Here is an 11,667-nt window from a genome sequence, read left to right on the forward strand (position 1 = left end):
GGTTCACAAGTTAGCCCAATTGCATCTCAAACATTCATGCATCCACCATCTTGGATTGAGGTCGATGACATCATCACACACCACACCATTTGGGCATCCCTATGTGTCCCTACAGCTCTAGCAAATTTGGTTGAAATCGGTTAGGCGGTTCACAAGTTAGCCCACTTGCACCTCAAAAGTATACAGTTTCACCATCTTAGATCAGGGTGGATGACATTGTCACAAACTATGCCATTAATGTGTCCCTGTGTGTCCCTACAACTGTACCCAATTTGGTTCATATTGGTCCAGGCGTTACAAATTTGATGGGGCGGGGGCAACACACAGAAACACACACAGAATTCCGGGTGATCTCAAAACTCAGAGACGTGAGTTTTTGGGGCAGTATAAAAATATGTTAAAATAAATAAAAATAAATAATAAGCCTACTGAAAAGCAGGCAAAAAGATAGTGGTCACTAGTGTGGTGATAAAAACAAAAAGCTGCTACGAAGGTAAGATCCTATAGCGGTTTGTGGGAGGTACTTGGGCAGTAATGGCAGCAACAACTTGCAATGTTTCTTGGCAGCCACACTGGCAACCACCATCTTTTTTTCAGCAGGGCCTCAGGGGCAGCCATGGGCATTTTGATGGCCCTGGGCCTTCAGTCAGTGTCTGAGCTGCCTGACCCTGATGCTGGTCCTGTCTGTGGATGTGAATTGTTTATGCTCCAACAATCCCATTTCCCAGAGTCAGTCTCTATTTTCTGCTACCTGCTTCTGGTTAGGGAAGGTGCTATATAGCCTCTTGGCAGATCACATTGTTTCCATATCCAGGTTCAGTCCCTGACACCTCCAGTTAAAAGAATCTCAGGAAATGAAAGTTTTGAGTTCTCAAGAATTCTGTACATGCTGTTAATAATATGTCCCAACTGTCCCTATTTACCAAGGCACTCCCTTTTTTTTTAATCGCTATCCCTATTTTGTCCGCCATCTTGTCTTTTCAGTTTGCCTTATTAAAATGTTGTTAGTGAGAGTTGCTATAATTGTCATTCTTGAGGGTTTAGCACCCTCCCCAGAGTATCTAGATATTAAATATTGAGTAGGGGGCAGATATTTCAGGTCCATAATGCACATGCATACAAAACACACACCAACATTATGGTGGAGTGCCCATTCTGGTTTTTCAAAGTGGGAGGAAGCCATAGCCCAGTGGTAGAGTATATACTTTGCATGCAGAAGACCTCAAGTTCAACTCCTGGTCGTGTCTCCAGGTAGGGCTGGGAAAGATCCCTGTCCGCAACCCTAGAGAACCACTGCTAGTGAGAACATACTGAGCTAGATGGACCAATTATCTGACTCAGCAGAAAGAGGTCATCTGTTTGTGTGTTGGTGAGGCTAATGTTGAACTGCTGATGATAACATAGGGCAATTGGGTTTTTTTTCTAGCATATCTTTCACCTAAAGAATAAATACTACCTTGGTTTTTGAATAGTGGAGGAATGAAAAGTAAATTAATACAGCACAGAGCCCATGAAGCACTGTAGAATACTGAGGGAGGAAAGAGCTTGAGCAATATGAGAATAGGGGTGTTACAAGCATGATTTTGTTTCCACCTGTAAAATATTGTTAATATTTAATGTTAATATTCTTCTTCCTCAGCTGCAGCCTGGACTGACATAAGACAGACCTCAAGTTTTGGGCAGGGACCTTCCTGGAGGAGACTGAGCGCATGCCCAAAGATTAAAATATGGTCTGTCAACTGAAACAGCTAATTTCTTATGTAGGAAAGAAACATTTCTAATGTAGCCCCCCGGCTTCAGAAACGGTGGCCTATGCACAGAAACAAGGATATTGGCACCTCCGACACTGATCTAACAAGATCTCTTAGGATTGCCAACTCCAGGCTTGACTATTACAATGTACTCTATACGTAGAAACTTCAGTGAGTTCAAAATGCAGCAGCCAGGTTGGTCTCTGGGGCAACCTGGAGGGACCATATTATGCCTGTTTTGAAACCGTTGCTGCACTGGTGGCCGATATGTTTCCAGGCAAAATACAAAGTGCAGGTTATTACCTTTAAAGCCCTGAACAGCTTAGGCCTGGGTTACCTTAGAGAGAGCCTTCTTCTGCACGATCCCCACCACACGTTAAGGTCATCTGAGGAGGTCCATCTTCAGTTACCACCACCGTGTCTGGTGGCGACTCAGAGGCGGGCCTTCTCTGTAGCTGCTCCTGGGCTGTGGAATGCACTCCCGGCAGAAATCCGTAATCTGAGTTCCTTATTGGCCTTCAGGAGAGCCCTTAAGACCTATCTGTTTGGCCTGGCCTTCCAGGGTTTTTAAACTGTTTTTAAACCATAAAAGTTTGGCCTGTTTTTCCAGGGTTTTACAAATTGTTTTAATTGTTTTAAAGATGGTTTTATGCTGTTTTTACAGGTTTTGATTTTAATAGTTAATTGATTTTAGTTTTTTAAAAAATGTAAACCGCCTTGAGCCATTTTTGGAAGGGCAGTACAGAAATCAAATAAATAATAATAAATAATAATAAATAATTTTTTTCTGAGATCTTCTGGCATCTGATTGGGGCCGGGATGCAGACAAATCACAGGGTGGAGCTACACAATAAAGTGAGCATGAGAGGTGGAATCCTCACAGCTGCTCCTGGCTGCTGGGCTTTGCTGCCTCCACCCATCCTGCCTTGCTCAGCTCAACAGAGCCTGGGGAGGGGGTGGCTCTTGAGGAGCCCCACACACGTGCACCCTGCAGTCTTACATGCAGCAGCTGAGACCAACAACCTGGCACCTTTGTGGGCATGTCTTGGCTACACAATTTAAGCATGTGCATACAGTGAAAATTATTCTGCTAACTTTAACTCCAAAAACTCAGGCCACATTTCTGATGGGTGCAAATACATGCAGTCCTTAATCTCTTCCAGGGTTGATATGGGCAATGTCAGACACTGTTGATTTCCTAATAATAAAACTATCTATATACTTAATTCTCTTAGCTGGATGGATGCGTGGCAATGTGTGGCGGAACTCCCGTGAGAGTGTGCGAGAGTTCCGAGAGGGCTGGGAGAGGAGGCGGCCGGCGGGCGGGCAAAGCCCCGCTGGCCTGAGGAGGAAGCGGAAGTGGAGGCGGCGGGATGGCCTGGCCCTGGCCTGCCTGGACGCTGGGGTGAGGAGATGGTGGTGGTGGGCCCTGGTGTGGCCACAGGGAGGAGGGGGGAGGTGAGTGGCCGGTGGGTGAAACCCCACCGGCCTGAGGAGGAAGTGGACGCGGCGGTAGGATGGCCTGACGGGACAGCAGGCGGGGAGGAGAACCCGAGGCTGGTGGGGAGGAAAATGGGGCAGAAGGCTTGAGGGGAGAGCAGACTGGGGCTGGGGGGGAGAACCAAAGGGGAGAGAACTAGGGGCACAGATGCAAGCTGGGGCTGAAGGTTGGTGGGGGAGCAAATGGGCAAGTGGCAAGCGGCAAGTTTAAAAGTTTTTAAAGCAGTTTTAAAAGCAGTTTGGCCCCAACTAGCACACAGATGCTCTGTGCGGGGTCAGCTAGTAATAAATATTTCACTACCAATATGATGACGAATATTTATACACCACTTTTCAACAAACCAACACACTGCTGGTGTGTTTCCCAGAATATGGGAAACTCCTATATTGGGCAGCAGCGATATAGGGAGGTGTTGAAAGGCATCATTTCATACTGTGTGGGAGAAGGCAATGGTAAACCACTCCTGTATCCTACTAAGAACATCACATGGCTCTGTGGTCGCCAGGAGTTGACACTGACTCGACGGCACAACCAGCCTTTCGACAAAAGTCCCCAAAGAGGTTTACGTCGATATAAATAAATAAATAAACAAATAAATAAATAAAGGCTCCCTGTCCCCAAAGGGCTCACAATCTAAACCAGGCCTGCTCAACTTAGGCCCCCCAGCTGTTTTGGGACTACAACTCCCATAAGCCCCAGCCACAGGGGCCAATATCCAGGAATTATGGGAGTTGTAGGCCAACATCTGCAGGAGGGTGGAAGTTGAGCAGGCCTGATCTAAACAAACAAACAAACATACATACATACATACATAAGACAGCCACCAGCAGCAGTCACTGGAGTGATGCTGTGCTGGGATTGGGCAGGGCCAGTTGCTCTTCCCCTGCTAAATAAAGAGAATCACCACTTTAGAAAGGTACATCTTTGCTCAGTTAGCAGGGTATATATTATATGACTATAATAGAACGTTATCTATATTGTGGTTCCCTCCTCAGTGGGGATTGGCTATGAAAGTCTGCCTATCACAGATGGAACATCCTTTGTGACTATATTGATGTAATCTGGCTGTTGATACTGAAAGACATCGGCTCTAGAATAGATTTGGTAGAGACATTATTGCCATGGACAGAGAAACATTTGTGATTCTGTACAAGAATCTTTGTCCAATTGTGCCACACACAACGATCAGAAATATGCTTTGATCTCCCTATAACATGCTCTGGTTTGCTTCTTGGATCCATATCCCAGTGCCTCTGCCAAGTGGATAATACATTTCAGGTCTGGTTATGTGAGACGTAGGTGACTGGCAAGAATCCTAATGATTTTTTACTTAGTTGCACTGTGGGAAATGTTATAATTTATAGACAAGACTTTGCTCCCTGTATTCTCATATGTAAGTCCACAAGTGAGGGTTCCTGACATTTGCAAACGTTGTAGTTTGCAAATGTTGCAGACTTTTGCACCATTAACTATTTTCCATCCCTGAATGTCCACGTCTTCTGTTTTGCAGTAAATGGTGTCAAGATCCATGTGCTAGTTAGTAGAGTTGCGAGTTGTAACTGGTTTGGTTGACAAAAGAGCTTTAGCTGATTTATCACTGAGATTTAAGGGCCCACTTTTACATGTTTTTTAAAAGGCTATTTTGTTTCTGGTGTACTGCTATAACAGGAAAAGAAAAGGTAGCTTTTCTTTATAAAATTAGAAGATTTCATGGGTTTTCAGTATCTAAAAAAGACACATATGAGGTTTGGTGTTATGTGCATATTTAGATGTAATACATTGCTTAAAGGCAGGTGATTAATCAATTAAAATTATTTAATTGGCTGAGAGACATACTTATTACACAAGCAAATTGACTTGTCTTAAACAGCAAGACACTGAGGGCTGCTTCCCTTCCACACACACACACGGAATCTGTAAATAACCACAGCTTTTCCATGAACATACACCTCATATGCATGCATCTTGAACTGTCACATTGTGGAGCTGCCCTTGAAGATTGTTCTGAAGCTGTATTTGGTGCAAAATGTGTTGCTGCCCTTGATGAGCATGGGGAGGCAAGAGTCCATCTGTTGGCTGAGAGGATGAGGATGGAAATTACTCAAAGTAGTCCCATTGAAATTAAAAGAAGTTAAATGCTGTCTAACTTGTCCTTTTAATTTCAATGGGACTACTTTGAGTATTTTCCCTCGTGTCAGCCACTGAGCATTGTGACAGTTGCACTGGCTGCCCGTTGCATTCTGGGTCCAAGCACATATGCTGATTTTGACCTTGAAAGCCTGAGACCAGCTATTAATGGAGCCTCTATGTTCAGAGTGTGTATACCTTTAAATTCCCTGGTGCTGGACAAAAAACCACAGGGGAGGGCTGCTGCCTTCACAACTTATTTGCAAGTGTTCAAGAAGCATCTTTGTGGTGGTGGGGGGAGAATGGATTAGATGGACCTATGGTCAGATCCTCTTTGGAGATATGTTCCCTGCCAAAATAAGAGCATCTCTGTCTCTGATTGCTTTTAGGAAGACCCTCAAGGCAGACCGGTTTCCACAGACTTTTAACTAAAATTAATGTTTCAACTGTTTAATTGTTTTTATTATAATGAAATTGTTACCTTTTATTCTGTGAAACCTTTTAGTTCTTTTTACTCTGTTTTATATTGTGATTTCAACTGTGTGCACTGCTTTGAGATACACATATCAGGTGGTATGTAAATATGATAAATACATGTTATGGAAAACTATGAAGAGGAAAAACTTGCTCACAAGGTCCCCAGCTTTGCTTACTAATGCTGGAGAGAGAGAGAGAGAGAGAGAGAGAGAGATGCACAGCACTGTTCCTACAGCTAATACATAGCTGCAGGCTATAAAGCAATTCTCTCCTGCTTGCTTTCGTGCTCAGAGTCTTAACTACTTGCTATACTTGTGGTCAGAGTGGAAAGAATGTTTCCCTCAAGACAGACGGGTTGGATATTGTGGAAGGTTTTTGCTCTCCCCTGTAGCAATGTGACGCAGTGTACATGCCTGTGGCCAATTTACAACATTCTTTGCTTTGCCAGCACTTCTAGACCAGGGCATCCTGGTTTCCCCTGCTCTGTGGAGGGTTACCATAGTTTGAAAAAGATGGGCTAAAAAGGATTGGGTACAGAAGATTTGGTACCCTCAGTGCTAGAAGCTGAATACATGATCTTCAAGTCCCTTCTTCTATAATTCCGTCACCAACCTAGGCTTGCCCATGTGAAGAATGCTCCTCTGTAATTCAACTATTGTAATAAACTACAACCTTCTGTATTGTGGTACTGGCTGCAGAATTCAGAGAGACCTACATACATACATACCTACATATATGCATACATACGGCAGCATATAAATATGATATAGATACACACACAACACACTCACACACACAAGTCTCTAGCCCTTGCTGTTGCAAATAGATGCTTCAAAGTGTGGTGAAATCCGTAGAACAAGACTGCCACAGGTTTTCTGCTAAAGATGAACAAAATTTCCACTAGTCAAGGACCTTGCAAACACTTTGTCCCTGCCCACAACTAAATGATGTAGACTAAATAATACAGGCCAAAAAAATTGCAATATGGATTATACAAACATTAGAGGAATTGTGTATATTCCAGTAAAAAGGAAGCTGAAAGGGAAAGTCAGGAGGGTTGAATCACTCCAGAAAGCATGGAACTTATTTAAAACCACAATAACAGAAGCTCAGTTGGAATGTATACCAAGAAGGAGGAAACGTACCGCCAAGTTCTGGAGGATGCCAGCATGGCTAACAAGCAGAGTCAGGGAAGCTATAAAAGGTCAGAACACTTCCTTCAGAAAATAGAAGACCTGCCCAAATGAAGAGAACAGAAAGGAACATAAACTCTGGCAAAAGAAATGCAAAGAGACAATACGGGATGCAAGAAGAGAGTTTGAGGAGCATATAGATAGAAGTGTCATGGGGAATTTAAAAAAAATTTATTTAAATAGATCAGAAGCAGAAAACCTGCCAGAGAGGCAGTTGGACACTTAGATGATGAGGGTGTTAAAGGGATTATTAAGGAGGATAAGGAGACTGCAGAGAAGCTGAATTAGTTCTTTGCATCTATCTTCATGGTGGAGGATACTGACTATAACCCCACCCTGGAACTGAGCTTTTCAGCTTGGAGGCTGAAGAACTGCCAATTTAAGGGAATGAGAGAAGATGTTCTAAACTGTCTTGAAAAACTATAAATTAACAAATTGCCAGGACCAGATGGAATCCACCCAAGAGTTCTGAAGAAACTCAAATGTTAAATTGCTGATCTCCTAGCAAAAATATGTGACTTGGACCTACAATCAGGCTTTGGACCAGAGGACTGGAAAGTAGCAATGATTTGACTACAGATTGACATCTTGGGCATCAGTGAATTAAAATGGACTGGAATGGGACACATTCAGTCAGAAAATCATACCATTTACTACTCAGGACATGAAAACCAAAGAAGGAACGGTGTTGCTTTCATAGTCAGGAAGGATATAGCAATGACAGTACTTGGGTACAATGCTGTCAGTGACCGACTAATATCAATTAGATTTCGTGGACAACCCTTTAACATGACAGTTCTTCTTGTTTCTGCTCTAGTAGACATTTAAAGCTATTGTTATGTCACACTTTAAAAAAAGTTAGGGATGTGCACGGACCACAGTTCGACTACAGAAAAGCCTTCAATTCATCAAACATGTCAAGTTGTGGAATATCTTTAGGAAAATGGATGTCCCGGGACATCTCATTGTTCTCATGAGAAACCTATACATAGGACAGGAAGCCACAGTCCAGATGGAACATGTTGAAACAGACTGGTTCCAGATTAGCAAAGGAGTAAGACAAGGCTGTGGACTTTCTCCTTCTTTATTCAATTTATATGCTGAATATATACTGAGAGAAGCTGGATTGGAAGAAGATGAGCATGGTTTTAATGTTGGAGGAAGAAACTTCAATAACTTGCACTATGCTGATGACACTACTCTGATAGTTGAGAATGTGGATGATCTGCAAGCTCTAGTAATGAAAGTCAAGGAGCACAGTGAAAAAATGGGACTACAGCTAAATGTAAAGAAGACTAAACTAATGACAACAGGCACAGCAATCAGCCTCAGAACTAACACTGAAGACACTGAAGTGGTAGATAGCTTCTGCCTTTTAGGACCGACCATCAACAGTAAATAATAATATTTTTGAATTATTATTGGAGAATAATATTTTTGAATTTCCTTCCAACAAAAACTCTGCAAGTAAGTGATAACCACAGCAGGGAAGAGCTGCCCTAGAACATTTCCACCTGCGGTGCTAGGTTTTTTTTTAAAGATAGAGGCAGCCCTCCAAGTAAGCCAGTATGGTCAGGTACATCATACACTTATGAGATCTATTGCTGAGAACTAGGCCTCACTTAGAGCAACTGCTGGGAGGGTGGGCCTTTCCTAATAAGGGGGGAAGTCTGGGAAAATCAAAGCAGAAGGACCAATCCAGAGGACTGGGTGGGAACTACACACAGAGACACCAGCAGCAGAAGAGAAAGCTTTGTTCTGTTTGATTGTTCTGTCCCAAGAGTGCCCTGAGGAAGCAGCTGGCTGAGAAGCTGTTGGGGAAATGGGAAGGCCACAGACTGGGGGCTGGAGACAGCAGGAAGATCCTTGCTTGTGAGTAATAAGATAGGGACCAGTTCAGTTAGACGTGAGAGGGAAGTTATTTTCCTTTATTATATTGCTTGAGTCTGTGTTGCCTGGTTAATGAAAACTCTCTCTTACAATCTGCTTTTTGAAGAGACCTGTAGTGGCTGGTGGGGGCACCACCAGGAGGGTGGCGCGAGGCACCTGTAAACATTAATTAGTAGGTGCTTACCTCTGCTCTGACCACACCTGCAAGCTGATCTGAGCAGCAGCATGCCACCCAGCACTCCCTTCGACAGGAGATCGGCTCTGCCACTCACCTGGCTTTCGCTGAGTCGATCCCCCACCACAGGGAGTGCTGGGCAGCGTGCTGCACCTGGGAGCAGCTTGCAGATGTGGCCAGAGTAGAGATAAGTACCTACTAATGTATGCTTAAAGGTACCTCTCGCTACCCACACCCCGGCAGCACCCATATCAGCCACTATTGGAAGAGACAATCGTTCTTATTGCATACTCTTGTTTTCTTTTTAACCTAATAATAAACCCTTGTTGGTGAAGTGTGCTACTCTTCATTGTGGGTCTGCCTTACTCATACACCTCTGGAGGCCTAGGAATGCTCAGGCCCTTCTAGGGAGGGTTTTGCCACTTTAACATCCCCCCCCATCTTATATGGAGTGGGTTTCCCCAAATAAAAGTAAAGTGGATGGTGGCAGCCTACTGTGAATCCTTTACGGTCAAGGATTAAGCTCAGTGAAATCCCCCCCTCCTCTTCTGGCTCTGGTAGGAGCTATGAGACTGATACATAGAATTGGAAAGACAACTGATCTGTTGAGCAGTGGCAGACCTCCGATACCTGCCTTGCTAATTGCCCCATTACCAGACTGGTGGCGGCAACAGGACCTCTGGCACAGCTACTCTTCTATCTTCTTCCTCTCCCTGCAAAGCAGGGGGAAGGAAGCTCTTGGAGCAGAAGAGGTCTCCTTCTGGGTGCTCCTTCTGCTCCGTTTCTTGCTCCAGCCTCTTCATATGATGGGAGGGGAAACAGGTCTTGGGGGGAAGAGTGACAGTTGTTGTCATCAGGTAAGGAAGTGGATGGTGGGGCTTGGAGGGTTTCATGGGGGAGGGCTGGTCACGTAGGGCTGTGGGTTTGGCGGAGGAGGGACAGTGCATAGTGATGGAGGGACATTTTGTGCACCACATTGTTAGGCATGGGGGCAGCAGCTCACTACCAGTAAGATTACTGGTAAGAGTAAAACCCGACTGGTGCCACTGGGTAGGGGAGCATTAAAACTGAAGTCCTTTATTTGAGGTCTGAAGTAGGACATCTCATGATTCTACCAGCTCATTCTCTTGCATGTGTAGAAGCCAAAGAGGAGGGCGGCATGCATCCGGTTAAAGCAAGGCTACACAATGTCAACCCTCTGGCTGTTTTTGAACTACAACTCCCATCGTCCCCAGCCGCAGGAGAGGAGAGCTGGTCTGAGGAGAGGAGAGCTGGTAGGGTCCCCCCTGGTTGCTCTGGCATCTCCAAGATAGGGCTGAGAAAGATTCCTGCTTGAAGAAGCCGCTGCCAGTCTGTGAAGAAAATACTGAGCTAGATAGACCAATGGTCTGACTCAGTATATGGCAGGTTCCTATGTTCACAGTGACCAACAGTCAGGGATGATTGGAGTGTAGTCCAGCATCTGCAGAAGGGCCAAATTAAATGTTATTTGGCTCATCATTACATTGGAGTCAAGCTACATGAACAGGAGAGATGGTGCAGCTCTTGCTGGACTGTACCAGTCCAATGTAGGTGAAGGGGGATATGCATGTTTGAATGCTCCCCCATTAAAAAAAACAGCTGTTACATTAGAATCCTTCAGTTTGATGTACTCTTAGCTGTGTTAATGGAACTTTTAATATGGCGGGGAACAGTCAAGCATGCAATTCACCACTTGGAAGTTTTCCACACCTGGCTTTTAGCCCACATCTCCTCCAGAATGGATGGGTTGCATTCACATTTTGGCCAGATTCACCCTGAAGTCCCTGTGAGCGATCAGGGAGCACTTCACACACAACTCGGGTTTTTCGCTGCACATTAGACTGTAGCCTGATTTATTTCCAGGGTAAAAAAGTCCACCTGTTGTGTCATTTTTGGGGGGCAGCTTCGAATTTTCATTAAAGCCTCACAGTAAACTCATGGGAAAGTCTGCTGTATGGGAAAGCTCCTGCAGTTTGAAGAAGTACAGACCAGCAAAACTTGCACCATGCAATTTTGTATTGAGGTAGTTTGGACCTTAATATCAAAATATGTGTCATTATAAAATGAAGAGAGTAAACTACAAAAGCAGATGTATGAAAACTAGAAACAAAATCAGTATATTTTGACCACTGACATCAAGAACAGAACCATAGTTCCATGTGTAGCTACAGGTGACGACAACAGTAGGGCGGGGTGGGGAATGTGCGTGGAACACAAGTGGGATCCTATGCTGACTAATGAGCAAATGATAAAGAGCCAAACACTGTGATGATATGCATCCCAAATAATGACTGAGAACTGAAGATGACCTGAAGAGAATAGGCACCTATGGAGATTTTACAGCTTGTTGTATCTCTCCAAGACTGAATATCAACACACACTTAGGGCCCCTTCTAATATTATCTTCAGTGGCAGGGGAGCAACAGCAGCAGCAGCGCTACTTACAGCACTGTTCGGTAACATCAGAAGCCAAAAGTCCAATGGTCCATGCCATGGCTCCTTCCCATAGCACAGGGCTTGGCCAATTTCAGG

Source organism: Hemicordylus capensis, chromosome 2, assembly GCF_027244095.1.
Source record: "Hemicordylus capensis ecotype Gifberg chromosome 2, rHemCap1.1.pri, whole genome shotgun sequence".
NCBI classification, from domain to species: domain Eukaryota; kingdom Metazoa; phylum Chordata; class Lepidosauria; order Squamata; family Cordylidae; genus Hemicordylus; species Hemicordylus capensis.